The sequence below is a fragment of the Heterocephalus glaber genome, unplaced genomic scaffold (genome assembly GCF_053883595.1).
Source record: "Heterocephalus glaber isolate CG9 unplaced genomic scaffold, H.glaber_assembly_v1.0 deba00001504, whole genome shotgun sequence".
Classification (NCBI taxonomy): Eukaryota; Metazoa; Chordata; class Mammalia; order Rodentia; family Bathyergidae; genus Heterocephalus; species Heterocephalus glaber.
The window spans coordinates 42,391,536-42,407,594 of NW_028258324.1; the positions used below are offsets into that span (position 1 = coordinate 42,391,536).

At 35.0% G+C, this 16,059-nt stretch overlaps 1 long non-coding RNA gene across 4 annotated transcripts in view; it reads left to right on the forward strand.

The window, feature by feature from the left end:
* Positions 1-16,059, forward strand: part of LOC106009238 (uncharacterized) — a 601,717-nt gene that overhangs the window by 295,877 nt on the left and 289,781 nt on the right. The window lies entirely within an intron of this gene.

Genomic DNA, 16,059 nt, shown 5'->3' on the forward strand with positions numbered 1-16,059 from the left:
TACCACAGTGAAATATGTGCACCCATGTTCATAGCAGCATCATTTCTAATAGCTAAAACTTGATGGCACCCCAATTACCCATCACCTTGAGACTGGATAAAGAAAATGTGTTTTTTTTTTAATAAAATGGAATATTACTCAGCCATAAAGAACAAGAAGTAGAAACATTTATAGCTAAATGGATGCACATTGAGGTGATACTCTTAAGTGAAACAAATAGGACATGCATGTGTAAATACAAAATAGTTTCTCTAGTGTGAGAAACTGAAAGTCTAAATAAGGACTAAAAAGTATAATAAATAATGTGAAATAGGAAGAAAAGGAGCAAAGGGGAATGGGAAGTGGGAGGGGTAGGTGAAAATAAAGAAGAGAATGGAGTTAATATGAGAAAATAAAAAAAGGAAACAAAGTCTTGTAGATAAGGAGGGATGGGGAGATTGAAGGGAGGGCAGGGGAAGGGGGAAAAATAAGAACCAAGATAGTATGTAAAGGTGCATATCTCCAATTATGAATGTCATTATATTGTACACCTAAAATGTACCAATGAAAGGATATCAAAAAAAAAAACAAACCCCAAACTAGAACTTAGGAATTTGTTCTATGTGTAGTTAGAAATCATGGAAAGGTTTTGGGCAGGAGTGATATTTACTGCTTTACTATTTATAAGTCAATAAATTTTGTAATTCTTCCTGTTGTCTGGAGAATAGAATGAGTGATGTGAGAGGTAAATATTGAGGCAAGTAATGATGTGAAAGAAATTGTCTATTAGACAAGACGGGTACTTCAACAGGAGTGATTTCGGTTGATGATGACTCTAAGAAGAGTTAAAATAAGAATATATGCTCAAGGTGTAGCTCTGGTTGCTTCTGCTATTGTTCACTGTGTGATTAGATATGAGGTTTATGAGAAAGAGAGATGAAATATGATGGCAAGTTACTAGTATGTGTGTCATGGCTTGTGTCTAAATGTCCCTCCAAGGCCTCAAGCACTCATAGGTGGGGCCTTTTCAGAGGTGGCTGATTCTATTGTGTTTGATTGCTTCAAGGTGCACTACTAGGATTAAGGGTGTGAGTGCTACCTCCCCTAAGTATTTTTGATAAGATATAAGGGATAGAAAGAGCTGTGGTTGTCCCTTGCTTGCTTTGTTACCTTCTGTCCACCATGAACTGTTTCTCCTCTGCAATGCCTGCCTGTCATCCACCCTGCCTTGGAGCCAGCCTATTATGGACTGAAACCTCTACAAACTATGAGCTAATTAAATTGTTCTGCCTTTAACTTTGATATCAGGTATTTTATCACAGCAATGAGAAAAGTAACTAGACAGAATTTGGTACCAGGAGTGGGGCAGTAGCTGTGACTGTATCTGACCATGTGGTTTAGAAGTCTTTGGAGCTGACTTGTGGGAAGACTTTGGAAAGGTTTGGAGATGCCAGCTGAAAAAGTAGAACTGGAATGCCTTAAATTGTACTTGAAGAGAGATTCTGGTTAGAGCTCAGAAGATCAGAAGGCTGATGGAAATCCCACCAGTAAATACCAGGCTTGAGAGTTTTTTACTGGGAAAGACTGCATTGGCTGTTGGACTCCAGGCAATGTATGTTATACCTTAGCAAAAAGGTTGTATAGATTTTGCTCATTTCAGAGAATTTTCCTGAGCCTAAGATTAAAGATTATGGACTAATTAATCTTGAAGAAGAAATTTCAACACAGTCTAATGTTGAAGCAGTGGTATGGCTACTGCTGAATGCTTTAACCACATTTAAATTGAGAATTAAGAGAACAGAGCCCAGAAGAATGATTCAAAACATTGTGAGTTTGGACAGAATGGAAGCTCCAACAAACCTTCATCCTGCAAAGATGGCACAGAGGAGAACTTGGATGCTGAAAAAGACTACCATGAAAATGCCAAATATTTCAGAAGACAAAGAAAAGATGGCCTGAAGACATCACAAGAATCCACAAGACTCCAGACTCTGCAGGCTTTGGGTTGGAAAGGTGAAAGACTTTGCTTTGAGAAGCCCCAGAGCACCATGTTCCAGAATGGTGGTGGCTTGGGGAAATTGTTCCTTGGGATTTGGTTCATAGGAGCTCAATCCCTACAACCAAAAGAGAAGGAAGCCTCGCTACTGCTTCAGCTGGTGGCAGACATTGGCATTATCCACATGGTGCTAGCTTTAGGTATATGCAGAATGTAAGAGTTGTGGGGTTAGGAATGCTTCCACCCAGGTTTTAGAGGAAGGTCTGGGAAGCCAGACTGTGTGCCTCTGAGAGGGCATTGTATGAAGCTGTGAGTGTGAAGTCAAAGGTTCAATGCAGAGCCCAGAAGTTTGGAGAAGCCAGGAAGGTAGATAATCTGAAGAAAACTGCAAGGGTGGAGCAGAGCCAGCTCAATAGACAAGTCATGGGAGCTACAACTACTGGCAGTGTCATAACTGTAGAGCAACCCAAGCCCTTTGAAATTCACAACTTGGCATAGATTGCCAGGGATCTTGGAAGTGGAATTATGGGATTTAACATTTTCCCTGTAGGATTTTGGTCTTACCTTGTTCCCATACATTTGTATTCCCATTTGTAACTTTTGGAATGGAAATATCTATCTTGTGCCAATGAATGTTGGAAGTGTTTAAGTTTCTTTTCATTTGTTCAGTAACTTTAAGGTAAGAGATTGCCTTAAATTTCAGAGGAGACTTTGGACTTGGACTTTTCAGCAATCCTGAAGCTATTAAGACTTTGGCAACTCTTAGAGATGGACTAAATGGCTTTTGCATAAAGGGATGTGCACGAGTCTTTGGAGGCCCAGGGTCAGAATGTTATGGCTTGTGTCTAGATGTGCCTCCAAAGCCCCATGCAGACATATGTGGGCCTTTTTCATAGGTGCTTGAATCTAGACTGTGTGATTAATTCATGGTATAACTAGGATTAAGGGTGTGAGTGTTAACCCCCTTCAAAAGCTTGGATAAGATACAAGGGATAGAAAGAGCTGTGGTTTTTTTCTTTCTTGTTTTGCTACCTTCTGCCCTCCATAAACTGTTTCTCCTCTGTAATGCTTGTCTGTCATTCACCTGGCCTTGGAGCCAGCTGATTATGGACTGAAATCTCTACAAACTGTGAGCTAAATATTGTTCTTCCTTTAACTCTGAGTATCAGGTATTTTATCAGAACAATGAGAAAACTAATACACTGTGCAATGAAATAAGCAATGGCATAGTTTTTCTTATAGGAAACACTGGAAGACAAGATAATTTGAGTGCAAAATGTAGAATAAATCAAGAAATTATTTTTGGAACTATTGAGTTTGAGGTGCTTTGCACATACCCAGTTAGAGATTAGTATGGGCTATACTGGGAAAATTGACCTAATCTTGGATTATGTTTTCCAAAATTATTTTCCTTAAATAGTTCCAGAAGGGATCTAAGACATATTTCATGTCAAATTTGAGAGACAGAGTTGAACTCCAGTTATATTTTTTTCCATTTTTAGGATAACACACAGCATGAAATACTTTTGCCTTGTGCATGTGTAATCACATTGCTGACTCAACTTGTTTGTATGAGGAAGTAGTTGACTCTGAAATGTAAAGACTATAAAGAGAAAGCAAATATCTAGTACTAGACATACGTTTTCACTGATTGCATTATAACTGATAGATTTATAATGAGCTAGAAACATATTATAAAAATGTGTCAAGAAATTTCAAGTATAATTAAAGCAAAACTTTGGCCAGTAATGGATAACATACAACTGCACACAGTTCCCATTGGTCCTGCAGCCTGGCAGGTACTAGCAGTGCCTTTAAGAGGGTACAGACTATGATCAGCTACAGTTTTAATGGGCATGTTAAAAATAGCCCTATGCCAGACACATGCCATCCATCAGAATTAAGTGGATTATTCAGCACCTGCTTCCTGTACCCTGTCTTCTGTTACCTCATGTGCTTTTCCAGATACTGAAGGCTCTTTGGCCCTCATTTGTAGGTATAAGAGTAATCTCTGCCCAGAAAAACAGTGATGATCCCTGGAACACAAAATACGAGCCAGGCATATATTTATCATTTCAAGATTCAGCTTTCTATGACTAAAAACAGCTATCATGCATGAAGTCCTCACTCTGTGCCAAGATCTTATATGAAATACATTTTATATCTTATCTCATTTAATCCTGGCCACACTGGTATAAGGCAAGAGCTAGTATTATTCCCATTTTTCAGTTATTGCAAAAAATTAAAATTTTCACCTAAGTGGCAAAACAATAAAGACAATTATATGCCACCTGCTATAATGGCTGACTTTAAGTACTACATTAAATTTCTTCTATGATCTTGGAGAACATTAGAAAAGCTTCTTTCTTACATTCTTCTGGGTTATGAAGCTGGTTGTTTTGAAACTTAACTGTGATGGATTCACTAGATTAAGTCTTAAAAGAGAGAGTAGAACTTGCAGCAGCTCTTGTTCAAAAGTAATGGCAGGGGTTTCTTTCAAAATAGAAATAATAGATACACCTTTAGGACACATTATTTTATCCTAGAAGAATCATAAATGAGAGATATAAGTAGGTCAATAAAAAGCAGACTCTAATATCATAATATTTCAAACTCTTCACAAGAAGAAGCAAAAATGCTTCATATCATGGGAAGTGGTCTCTGGAACATCTCTGCAGACTGATCTCTTCTGTTTCTTTTTCTGGGGGTTGAGGGAGGTCTGTTAATGGGATAGGTCTTGATTATTCTAGAAAAACTACATACAGCTTGTCCTGTAGAGACTTTAGTACTTCTTGATAGAAAACTGGAAGCCAAATGGAAAACTTTCTTCTAAAACCCTGAAGGATTTGTACCCTTTGGTGATCTAGGTGGCAGAGACAAAGTGTGGAACTGGAGAGAAGGAATAGTTAGAATGAAAAAAAAAAAAGTACAACGACCAGGAAGTGGTAGCCATTGGAAGTATGAATATAGTGAAGTACACCTTCATAATCAGGACATATTTTTTTCAAAATGTTTACAAAATAAGTATGACATTATTAGTAAAATAATTGAAAAAATATAAACAATTAATATATGTTTTATTAATGGATAGAATAAAACAAAATTAAAAGCAAAAATGACTAAATCATTTAAAACTAAAATAATTTGTTATTTTTGTTAATAAAATTAAAGCTAAAACTATAGATCACTTCAATATGAACTTTGTTATACATCTAATCATATGATATCAAAATCATCATGTGAAGAAATTATTACAAAACTAAATACATTTTAAGGCATGATAAGTGAAATTTGCACTCACCTCAAGAAGCTTGCAAAATGACACAAAAATTGAGAATCAAAATCAGTATATTTTCTGGTCATCTTGTTAAGTAAAGTAGGACCAAGCATATTTTTTTTCTTATTCTATTAACAGTACTAGGAGTAAGCAGAAATAAGGTAATTACTTGCTCTTGGAAGATAAGACTGTGAACCAACTAAAATAGCTTTTTAATCAAGATTAACAACTTATTCATCAATTCTCACTCTAACACTATGGCTTTAGAGAGACCTATCAATCCAAAACTATTTACTGGATCCTGCCAAATCCCAGTTTTCTCCTGGGAAAAAGACTTTCTTTAAAATCACCCAGTCTAGGCACTAAAATCTAATAGATCAACCTTATATTGGGCACAGCCCCACTGCTCGGCACTAAGACAGAGACCCTACATAAAGCCTTTGTACTCAGAGTGTGGGAGCCAGGGGACTGGCTCCACCACCCTTTTTCCATCCTTAGGCAACATATTGTGGAACAAAACTCCATCTCCTGGGAATAGAGTAGAACATGGAAGTGGCACAGAACTTTGCCTTGGAATTCAGTGCCAGGATGGTTAAACTTTAACCCATAGATCCCAATGCCTCCATCCCTAGACTAATCCCAATGGATTCAGCTTTAGAACTAATTTTTGCCAGATGAAGACCCACAGCCCTGGTGATGTAAACTTATATTATTATTTTTAATAAATATTAGTGTCTATTAATTTTATAAAATATTGGGTTTAAATGTGGTATTTCATGTATGCATATATGTTTTGATCACATTCATCCCTCATATACCCTAGCTTATACCTCTTCCTCCCCTATTCCCTTACTGTTATCTAATATAATAATAGTTTCCCTTCTACTACTTAAATGGGATCTTTTTATTTCTTTGACTTTCAAATATCAGGGAAAACATTCAATGCCTGTCCTTCTGAGTTTTGCTTATTTTGTTTAACATGATAAACTCCAATTCTGTCCATTTTCCTGCAAATGACAAAGTTTCAATAAATTTTTATTTTGATCTGCATCATCCTTGGCTGGTTGCAGCGATGTTGGGCCAGAAGTACACCATAGCAACAGGCTCATCATAACAGTGTAGGCCTAGGTCCTGCCTTGGTCTCGATGCACTGTAAGATTGGTGTTATAGGCAGCTAAATTAGATAGAAATTGATAGGCAGTCAGACAAGGCTAGGCTCTTGAGGGACTCAGTGCAGATGATGAAAATACATCAAAACTGTGGCTGGAAGTGCCTATGAAGAAGGGAAGGACTTGAGATTAAACTCACAATGGCCAAACTTTGTATACTCCTCTAAGAGACCAATAGTAATTTGAGATTATACTGTAATTGGTACTACATAGTCCATTAAGTCCAGATATACATCTGACACCCAGATAGGTGACTGGAAAGCCTGGACCCATCCATTCCCTAAAATATTCCTGTTTTAGAATCATAGATAAGTGATGGTAAATGATGTCAGCCACATAACCTTGTTATGTGCCTTGCTTTCCTACTGGATCAATATTAGCTAAGCAGCTATACTTGTAATCTTATTGATTGATTACAGTTTGACTCACATTGTACCCACCTTATGATCTTGAACCTACCTCATGATTTTGCTCTTTTAAATATCCCTGGAGAAATGACCTGTTTGGCAACCCACTTTTGGGACCCCTCTTTTCTCGCAGGAACAATCTCCCAGTAAATATTTCCTACTCTTAACCTCTGTTGTTTTTTGGAATTTATTATTCAATTTCGTGGGACATAAAGTTGACACATTTGACACCTAGCAGCTTGAGTTATATTTCTCTTATGTCAGTGTGACCCAGCATAATAGCATTGGCAACTATGGGATTGGCCTAATCATACCTGCCCAAGCACCAGGCAGCAACATGGAGAGTTACTGTCCAATTTGGGGAAGAAGGATGTAGGTAGGCACCAATTAATTGCATAGGAGCCTAGCACCAGTTCTTTCATAGTAAGGCCAATGGGAAAAATTCTGTGGCATCTGATCATAGGCTGGTATCCATGGAAAATGTGTCTGGGCTTGTCCTGGCCCCAGTAAAGTCTTATAGGATAGTCTAGCCTTTTTAGTCACACCTTTCCTCCTCTCTGTCCATGCTAATGGGCATACAAACTGAAGAACTGGAACAAACTTGAACTTGAGTATCTTCTAATGCTGTAGTAGTGTCACCACAACAAACACAGATTTATAGCAAACATGGATGGAGAGCACCATCTAATGCTAAAGGGATAATACAGGCTCTGAGAAAATGAGTAACCTGCTTAGAATTTCTCCAAAGACAAAATCAAATTATAAAGATTGGAATAAATAATCCTTCAATGAACAGATATCATCATCATATGGCAAAAATCATCAATAAATTTCATAGACCTATGAACTCACCTAATATACAAAAAAACCCTCTAGGAATACACCAAAAACAACCAATATACATTCAAATAGAGAATTTTCAATGTTTGTCTTAAAAAATTCATTAAACTTTTCAAGAAGGTACACAGAAACAGCTTAGCCCTCTATCAGAAAAATAAAGAGAAAATGAAATAATTTTTAAAAAGTCAAATAAATGCTAGAGCTAAAGAGAAAGCTAAACAAAATGAAAAATGTGTTAGAAATCACCAATGGGATCATAGATGAAGCAGAAGAAAGAATCACTAAGCCCAAAGACAAGGTACTTGAAAATAACAGAGTGCAAATAGGCTAAAAATATGGTGAGAAATGAAGTTTATGGAAACATTCAGGCAGCATTAGAAGAGTAAATATTTGGATTACTGGAGTTCAAGAAGGCTTAAAATGGACTTTAGACTACCAACAAGGTAGAAAGCTTGTTCAAAAAGATAATAACAAACAACTTCCCCAACCTAGAAATAGAGAAAAATATCCAGGTACAGGAAAGTCAAAGGTCACCAGTCAAGTTCAATTCAACCAAGTCTATCCCAATATATACCATACTCAAACTCTCAAAGATTAAAGACAAAAATAAGATTCTCAAAGCAGCCAGAGGAAAAAAGTACATATATAATGTGTTCCAACATGCTAGACAGCAAACTGTTAGGAGAAAACTTACAGGCCATGAGGTTTTGGAATGAGATTTTAACGGTGATAAAGGTGGGGAAAAACCTGCCAACCAAGAATACTATACTCAACAAAGCCAACCTTTAGCAATGAACCACAGATAAAGACATTCCCAGGCAAAAAATAAATAAGTAAATAAATCTGAGAGAATTTATCACTACCAACCTTGTCCTACAAGAAATGCTACTGGGAGTTTTTCAAGCCAAAAGAAAGAGGTGGTATTAAGAAGGAGACTGTGGAAGTTATAAAATCCACTGGTAACAGCAACTATACAGAAAAATTCAGAATGCTGAAATATTAAAAGCATGGTGCATAAACCATTTATCTCTCTAGTATCAAGATAAAAATAATTCAAACAATACTATTGATGTTAAGAGACAGGCAATATAACATGTATATTGGACATAAAAAGCTTAATATGTGAGAAGTGGAATATAATAGTACAGCTTTTTATTGGTGTTTTTCTCTTTATTTTGTTCTTTCTTTTCCTGTTTTTGACAATCAAAATTATAGTGCTATCACTTTCATATAGCATGTTCCTTGTAAGCTTCGTGGTAATCACAATGCAAAATTTTATGACAGATATACAAAAAAATTAAAAGCAAATAATCAGAGTATTTTTTTTCTTATATTTACACAAATGTATCATGAATAGAAGTAATGCTATTTTGCTAAAATAATTTATTTATGTATTTTAATACCTTATCTGGATTAATTATATTTAGTATGAAAACTTGTTATGAAAAATTATGTACTACCTTTGGTTACTTATGGCTCTTCAACTCCTTTTTTTGAGTGGGCAATAAAGAGAAGTTACTGATGTGTTAAATTTATTTCTTCTAAAGACAATCATTGTTTGAAAGATGCAAAACGTGTTTCCATATTCAGAGTGCTTATAATGCCTTAGTCATAACCATGCTGATGTTAGAAAGCTACCTTGCATTTTTAACTACATGCAGTTCCTTGCCTTGTTATTTCTTTCAAGAAAAATAGTCACATCAAAAAAACATAACCCTGAAACTACACAAAAATTTATATTTAAGAGATAAAATTGAAATGATGGCTTAAGAGTGATGATCTTTTCTTTGCAGTATTTACTGAGGCAGAAAATTTATTATTTTATCAATTTTTGGTTTGTAAAGTCTTAACTTTTAAATTTTTCAGGTAGATTTAATTCAGCTTTTCTAAATAATAAGCCATTTCTAAATTAATCAACAATTGGAAAATTTTATATGATGTTATTATTTTCTTGGAAGAACTATGCTAGTAGCAGTAAGATTCCCTTTTGGAAACTGAGGACATAGGTGGTTTACACGAAATATTTTATTAGTGTATCTCATGATAGTCCACTTAGTTTAGTAGTCAGAAAACTATTGTTCATGGATACAGTCTAGCTCACTTCTTGTTTTGCTAAATAAATATAACCAACTCATTTATGTATTGTCTCTGGTTGCATTTTTTTCTAGAAGAACAGGTAAGTAATGTAGTTGCAACAGAGAATCTGTAATCCCCACAGCCTAAAATATTTAGTATCTGGCTTTTTACAGAAAAAATTTGCTAATTCCTGAATTAAACTGCTGTAATTGATTCTTCTAACCTACTCAATTGCTATAGTAAAGTAAATCTGAATAAGCATATATCTGAGTAAATATTTTCTGTTCTTATAAATTTAATTCCTTTTAACACATTTAAAGAGTTATGAAAACAGATGGATATCAAATGATTTAATGATGATGTTATTTTGCATGAACTAAATAACTACTAGAAACAAAAAAACAGAAATTCTTTACATGACATAGGTTCTTTTGAATTTGGCATATAGACTGTACTGCACTCCATGTGGTGATGTATTTGTTCCACTTTTCTTCATTCCTATCATGAAATCTTCTTTCGAGTGAAAAATGTCAAAATCACTTGGGTTTTACTTTTTAAGTGAGCATATTACAAATAAAGATATCATATAATTTGAAGTTCTAAAATTATCTCTGCATTTTTCTCATTTTCATAGGACCAGTAAGATAGTCCTTTATGAACCAATTAATTTCCAAGCTGATATACAATGTAGTGACTTGAGTTTTGTGGAAGTCTTTGTTTATAATTATGCAAGTTATATTGTTATTACTGACAGGAATATATGTATGTATTAGAATGCCACTGAAATGGAGAGAAAGTTAAGCTCATTGAGAAGTTGGCGATATGCATACATTTTCATATGCCTATTTTGTTTATAGAACACTCATTCACAGCAAAGGCAGTAACTTTTTAAAAAATAAACAGTACAGGAAAAAGATCGCTTACCTAGTTTATTAGGAAAGGCAAGATTGAAAAGATAACATTGCTTAATGCTGGAACAACTTTTTTTTTGTACCAGGAATCAAACCATAACCTTGTGCTTGTGAGGCAGGCACGGTGTCACTGAGCTAAATCCTCAGCCCCTGGAAAAACTTTTATTGTAGACTCTTTACTTATTTGTTCATGTGGGGTTTTTTATCCTCCACCTTTTCTTCTTCTTCTTCTTTCTCTTCTTCTTCCTCTTCCCCTTCCCCTTCCCCTTTCCCTTCTCCTTCTCCTTCTCCGTCTCCTTCTCCTTCTCCTTCTCTTTCTCCTTCTCCTTCCTCTTACTATATAGTGCAGGCTGACCTTGAACTCACTATGTAGCAGCCCAGGCTGCCTTAAATGTGTGGCGATCCTCCTGCCTCATCTTCCCAAGTGCTAGGATAACAAGTGTGCACCACCACACCTGGCTACAGACTCTTAAAACATGAGCAGAGAGTCAAAAACAGATCTACTTATTATAATAGAATTCTCTGTTCTATAAAGAATCTAATAATTTTAATGAAATAGTGACATTAATAGTTTATATCACATATTATAGAATGATGAAAGAATTGAAAAGGATAGAGAAGATATATGTTCCCTGCACTATAAATGATTATAGTTAATCTTAAAGAAAAGGACATAGTACATCAAATAATTAGGTGTTAAAGGTCCAAGTCTGTGTATGACTGTAAACATAAGCAGTAAAATCAACATTTTAAAAATTATAAATAACCTTGATCAATTAAAGGAAATAAATTTGGTAAAGGAATTTGCTTAGTAAAAATCCCTATAATAATGAACCATAGAAAATTCTGATTACTATTGTGATAAACCTGTACAAGAAGTAAATTGGCCAAATCATTATATTTCTGTAAAAACTGGTATCTTAAGTTTTACTTTGGTTTTATTTAGATACGTGCCAACTGAACATCTTTAGGGAGGATTTATTCAGATAATTATATTGTCACTATAGACAAATAAGTTTATTTATGTTTTGAATTACTAAAAATATAGGAATATGATTACACTGGATAAAGCATCTCTGATTTAAACATATTCTAGTTACCAAAAGTCTCTACTATTTAACAAACTGTTTTAGAACAAACCATGGAATTTTCTTGGAGTGAGGATGAGTAAGAATAATGACTTGGACTCAATTCTAGGTTACTTTGGCTTTTATTTGCTTCTAAAGCAGGAAATAATCAGGGAAGTCTGATGTAAATCAGATAAGAAAGGAGATGGGTAGTGCAAATGAGTTAAGAAAATGCTTAAGGTTTACCTGTCTTTCCCCTTAATTATACATTTTACTCTTAACATCTCACCAAAGTTAATTGAAGTTTAGTAGTTTTGGCAGAGCCTGGGCTGCTAAATCACAGAGTATGTGGATTCACTATGTTTCCATTTTCCCAGTACTCAAGTCAGCACACAAGCAACACACACTGTCACAAAAGGCAACAACTTTATACTCAGTGACCTGCATCCCCACACCATCACTGCAGGACCTATGGGGTTCCCCTTTATGCACATTTACAAATGGCTGGGCTAATTCTACAAAGTATTCTGCTTCTTTTATTATCAATATATGTGAAAATTATTATCTGAAACAAAGAGACAATGCAGGTGCAAGGAATAAAGATGAATAATGAAAAATAATGATCCACTGTTCAGTAAAATCATTCCTAACTATTGTGATAAAAACAAAATACTTCAGATTATTTTCCCATCATAATATGGTCTGTAAAGTTTTATGATTGAGAAACTTTGTTAATCTTTTCTACAATATACTCAGCAAATGTAAGATACAAATAAATTCTATTACCACAAGTGCAATGATGACCAGACATTATATCAAGAAACTACAAAGAAAGTCCATCTGATATGGTAGCATCTTTGACATTCACTTTCTCCCAGAATAGACTGTGGCACATTGCAAAATAGATTCCCTTTAGTTCATGACTTGTTCAGTTGCAAATTCATGTAAACTACAGAACCAGTTTGGCACCTGGTGTGATCATGAGTCTACTGCTGTTTCTCTAATCAGAAAACATTCCTATTAGATAAACCATCTGGCTTGAGAAGCATCCCTTTTGCATTCAAAATGGTTTTGTTAGAATTCAGCTGAAGTACATTTTAGAAGGAAAGATGTGTCAGCAAGACCAGTCTGTTTACTAATGTAACAGTCCTCTATTAAAATATCATTTGTAAGATAAATAGCCATAAAAGGAAAATATTTCAAAATGTGAATGTAGTTACATGCAAGAACAGGAGTGGAGACAGGCATTGTCTAAAGCTACACACTGAAATCTGTTATAATTTGCCACTCATTGTCATCATTTGATCAGAGAGAACTGAATTGCGTGTTATTCTGATTGCAATCATTTTCATTGAAGTGTGACATATGACTGTTGCTTCATGACCATCAGAAAACCTGTGAGTACTAGTGTACTACTTGGTTATCCACTGAATCATTTTTATTCTTGTGGCTGTGACTCATTTTATTCATGTCCATATTCTTGAACATATTTATATTTCATATCATTTAGTCAGATATTAGCAACACAATACTATTTTAGGAATAATTCATAAGAAACCAACATATCTATCCTTAATAATTTGGATGAATTTTGGGCAATTGATGATAAATATTTAATTTTCTGATCAGGTTCCACTAACAAAAATTGTTGACTCTTAATTACAACTTAACTGTCATTAAAATATATATATAGGTGCTGAAAGGAATGCTGCCTGTTGATCTCTTTGTTTTTAATCACAGTTTTATTGTAGAAACACAATTTTACTAATGAGCTAAGCCCACACTCCTAGGTTTACTGAAATCTTTCAAATTGGGTCCTCAAACTTCAAGTGGCAACACTTAATTTGTTGTCAATAGCAAACTTACTGGTATGATGACCTGTAAGTCATTTGAATCTGAAAAACATCAACCATAACAACAAAGAGCACTAAATATAGCACTTATTTTTCCCTTTGTATCAACCAGTTCTACTTTTATTTCTTTGATTGCATCATTTTGTATCTGATACAAAAGACTAATGCAGAAAATTGTCTTGCAATGAAGAAGAACCTGTGAATTTTTGAGATTCAGTTGAAAATACAAAGAACACTTAAATGGAAATCAGAATAAAAGAAGTAGAATTTGTATGTTGGTTTGAGGGCCAAGTCAGTGTAAGAAACAGGCAACAATGAGGCATGATATTTTGAGTGAACACAAAGCAGAAATGTAGAGCACTGAAAAAAATTATCTTTTACATTATATATAGTGGGAATTGAATATGTCAAATTTAAGCTATTACTAACAGAAGTTTTGGTAATGTGAGTCATATAATTTATTATGTGCCCATAGAAATCAAATTTATTTTGCTTTTGTTTTCTTAATTGGACTGTGAACTCCTTACCTACATTGTAGTCTAGAGCACAGAGTAAATTATAGATGCCTTATATATGCAGCATTCACATAATATTTTCAAAGAATGGGTATTTTATTGAGTGTATTATAAATGATTGCTATGATTGACTTTTGTGATTAGAAACAGCGTTGTCATTGTAAACTTAAACATCAAAAATCAGTTACTGATAATGCATGAAATGTATGAAATAATTTTATTGAATTGTAAAATTATTATTGTTGAACTAAAAGAAATGCTGAAGAAGATATTGGAAGATCCCTGGAAACAACTTCTTTGAATTATCCTTTTCTTTCTATCTTGTTATTTTCTCTTAATGGGCTTTAAGTTCTCACCATTGGAAGAGCTCTTGGAAAGCACAACAGACATGGAATCATTGTCTCTAGGAAGTGGTGAGAACATACTAGTTCATATACTAGTAATGGTCTGGTTTGGGGTCCATCTACTTATATTGGTCTGAGGCCTGTTCGGACCTGGGTGACCCAGCAGGAGGTGAGTGGCAGGTCAGTAAGTGAAACCTCATTTATATTTAGTGGCTCCAAATCAGTCACATTACCACCTGAGAGCTGCTTCCTGTCAAAAGCAGTTTCATTTTAAGAGTCTCATAGGAAAGCCAACCCTATTGTGAACTGTGCATGTGAAGGATCTGGGTCATGAGCTCCTTATGAGAACCTAAGGCCTGATGGCCTGAGGTGCAGCTGAGGCAGGGATGCTATCACTGGGGATTAGCTGGAAATGCAGATTAACATTAGCAGAGAAGTTTGACTGCAAAGAGACCATAATAAATCAATTGCTTGCAGACTCTTATCAAAACCTTATTCATAAGTGGCAAGTAACAAACTTCATTTGATGGCAGATTTTATGGTGGCAGGTATCTTGCTGTACTTCAGTTGTACAGGTCCATCTGGTGGTAGGCTTTAAGTCATAAGCATTTATTTTTGTCCATATATGGCTCACCTACTACCACTTCTGTCCGTACCTGTTTCCTATATTGCACACTTGCAGTCAGTCACAGTTCTGTTAAGCCCAAAAGCTAACCATAGACAAAATGAATAATTAAAAGAAATCAATGCAATTGGAATAAGGGGAAAGACCCAAATGGTGAGAGAGCAGAAGTCTTTATGATTGACAACAAAGAGAAAGTGGAACTTAAAAGAAAACATTGAGTTCTGCTTAAATTATCTTTATTGCAATAAGTAATTCACATTCTTTAGGTCTGGTTTGTATAATAAGCAATGACTACTTGTTCAACAAAGCCATGGATCCTTCAAAATTGCTTCCTTATATGGGGAACAAGCACTCTGCATTAAAAGGAAAGACTTTGAAAGTTTCCAGAGGAAAAATTATAAACAGGGAGAACAGAAGCAATTATTAAAGGACCTCAAATTCATCAGATATCATTACTGAGACCATCAAGATTAGTGGCTAACCACACTGCTAAAGTTAAGAAACTCTGGGTACTGGTGAATAATTGATCCTACAGGTTGCTAAAATTTTTTGCCATGAGATTTTATGAAAGGCTGCACTTCAAAAGATGGCATGTGTTTTTATTTTGGTTAGCACCATACTAGATGAACTTATGAAATAACAAAGGATACTGAGGCACAATTTTTAGAGTGCACTAATAAGAAATAATGGTATGCACTCCAAGTTACAAGTCTAACTGTGTCAACAAACAATGCTTTTTTTATGTGATACGTTTTTTATATGTATGTGGATTAAGATCTGTTATGTGCACTTAAATCAACACCACATCTACAGAAGTATTCAGATGTTTGAATGATTGCATATAAGGAAATAGAATTGGTCGTTTTATGTTGGTATATGCCTGGATGGAGTATATGCCATGACTAGACATCTTTCTGACTTTACTACTTGGGTCAAAGAGGGCATATCTGAATGTGGTATACACATAGAGAAACACTAGCTAGCTAAAATATATCACCTG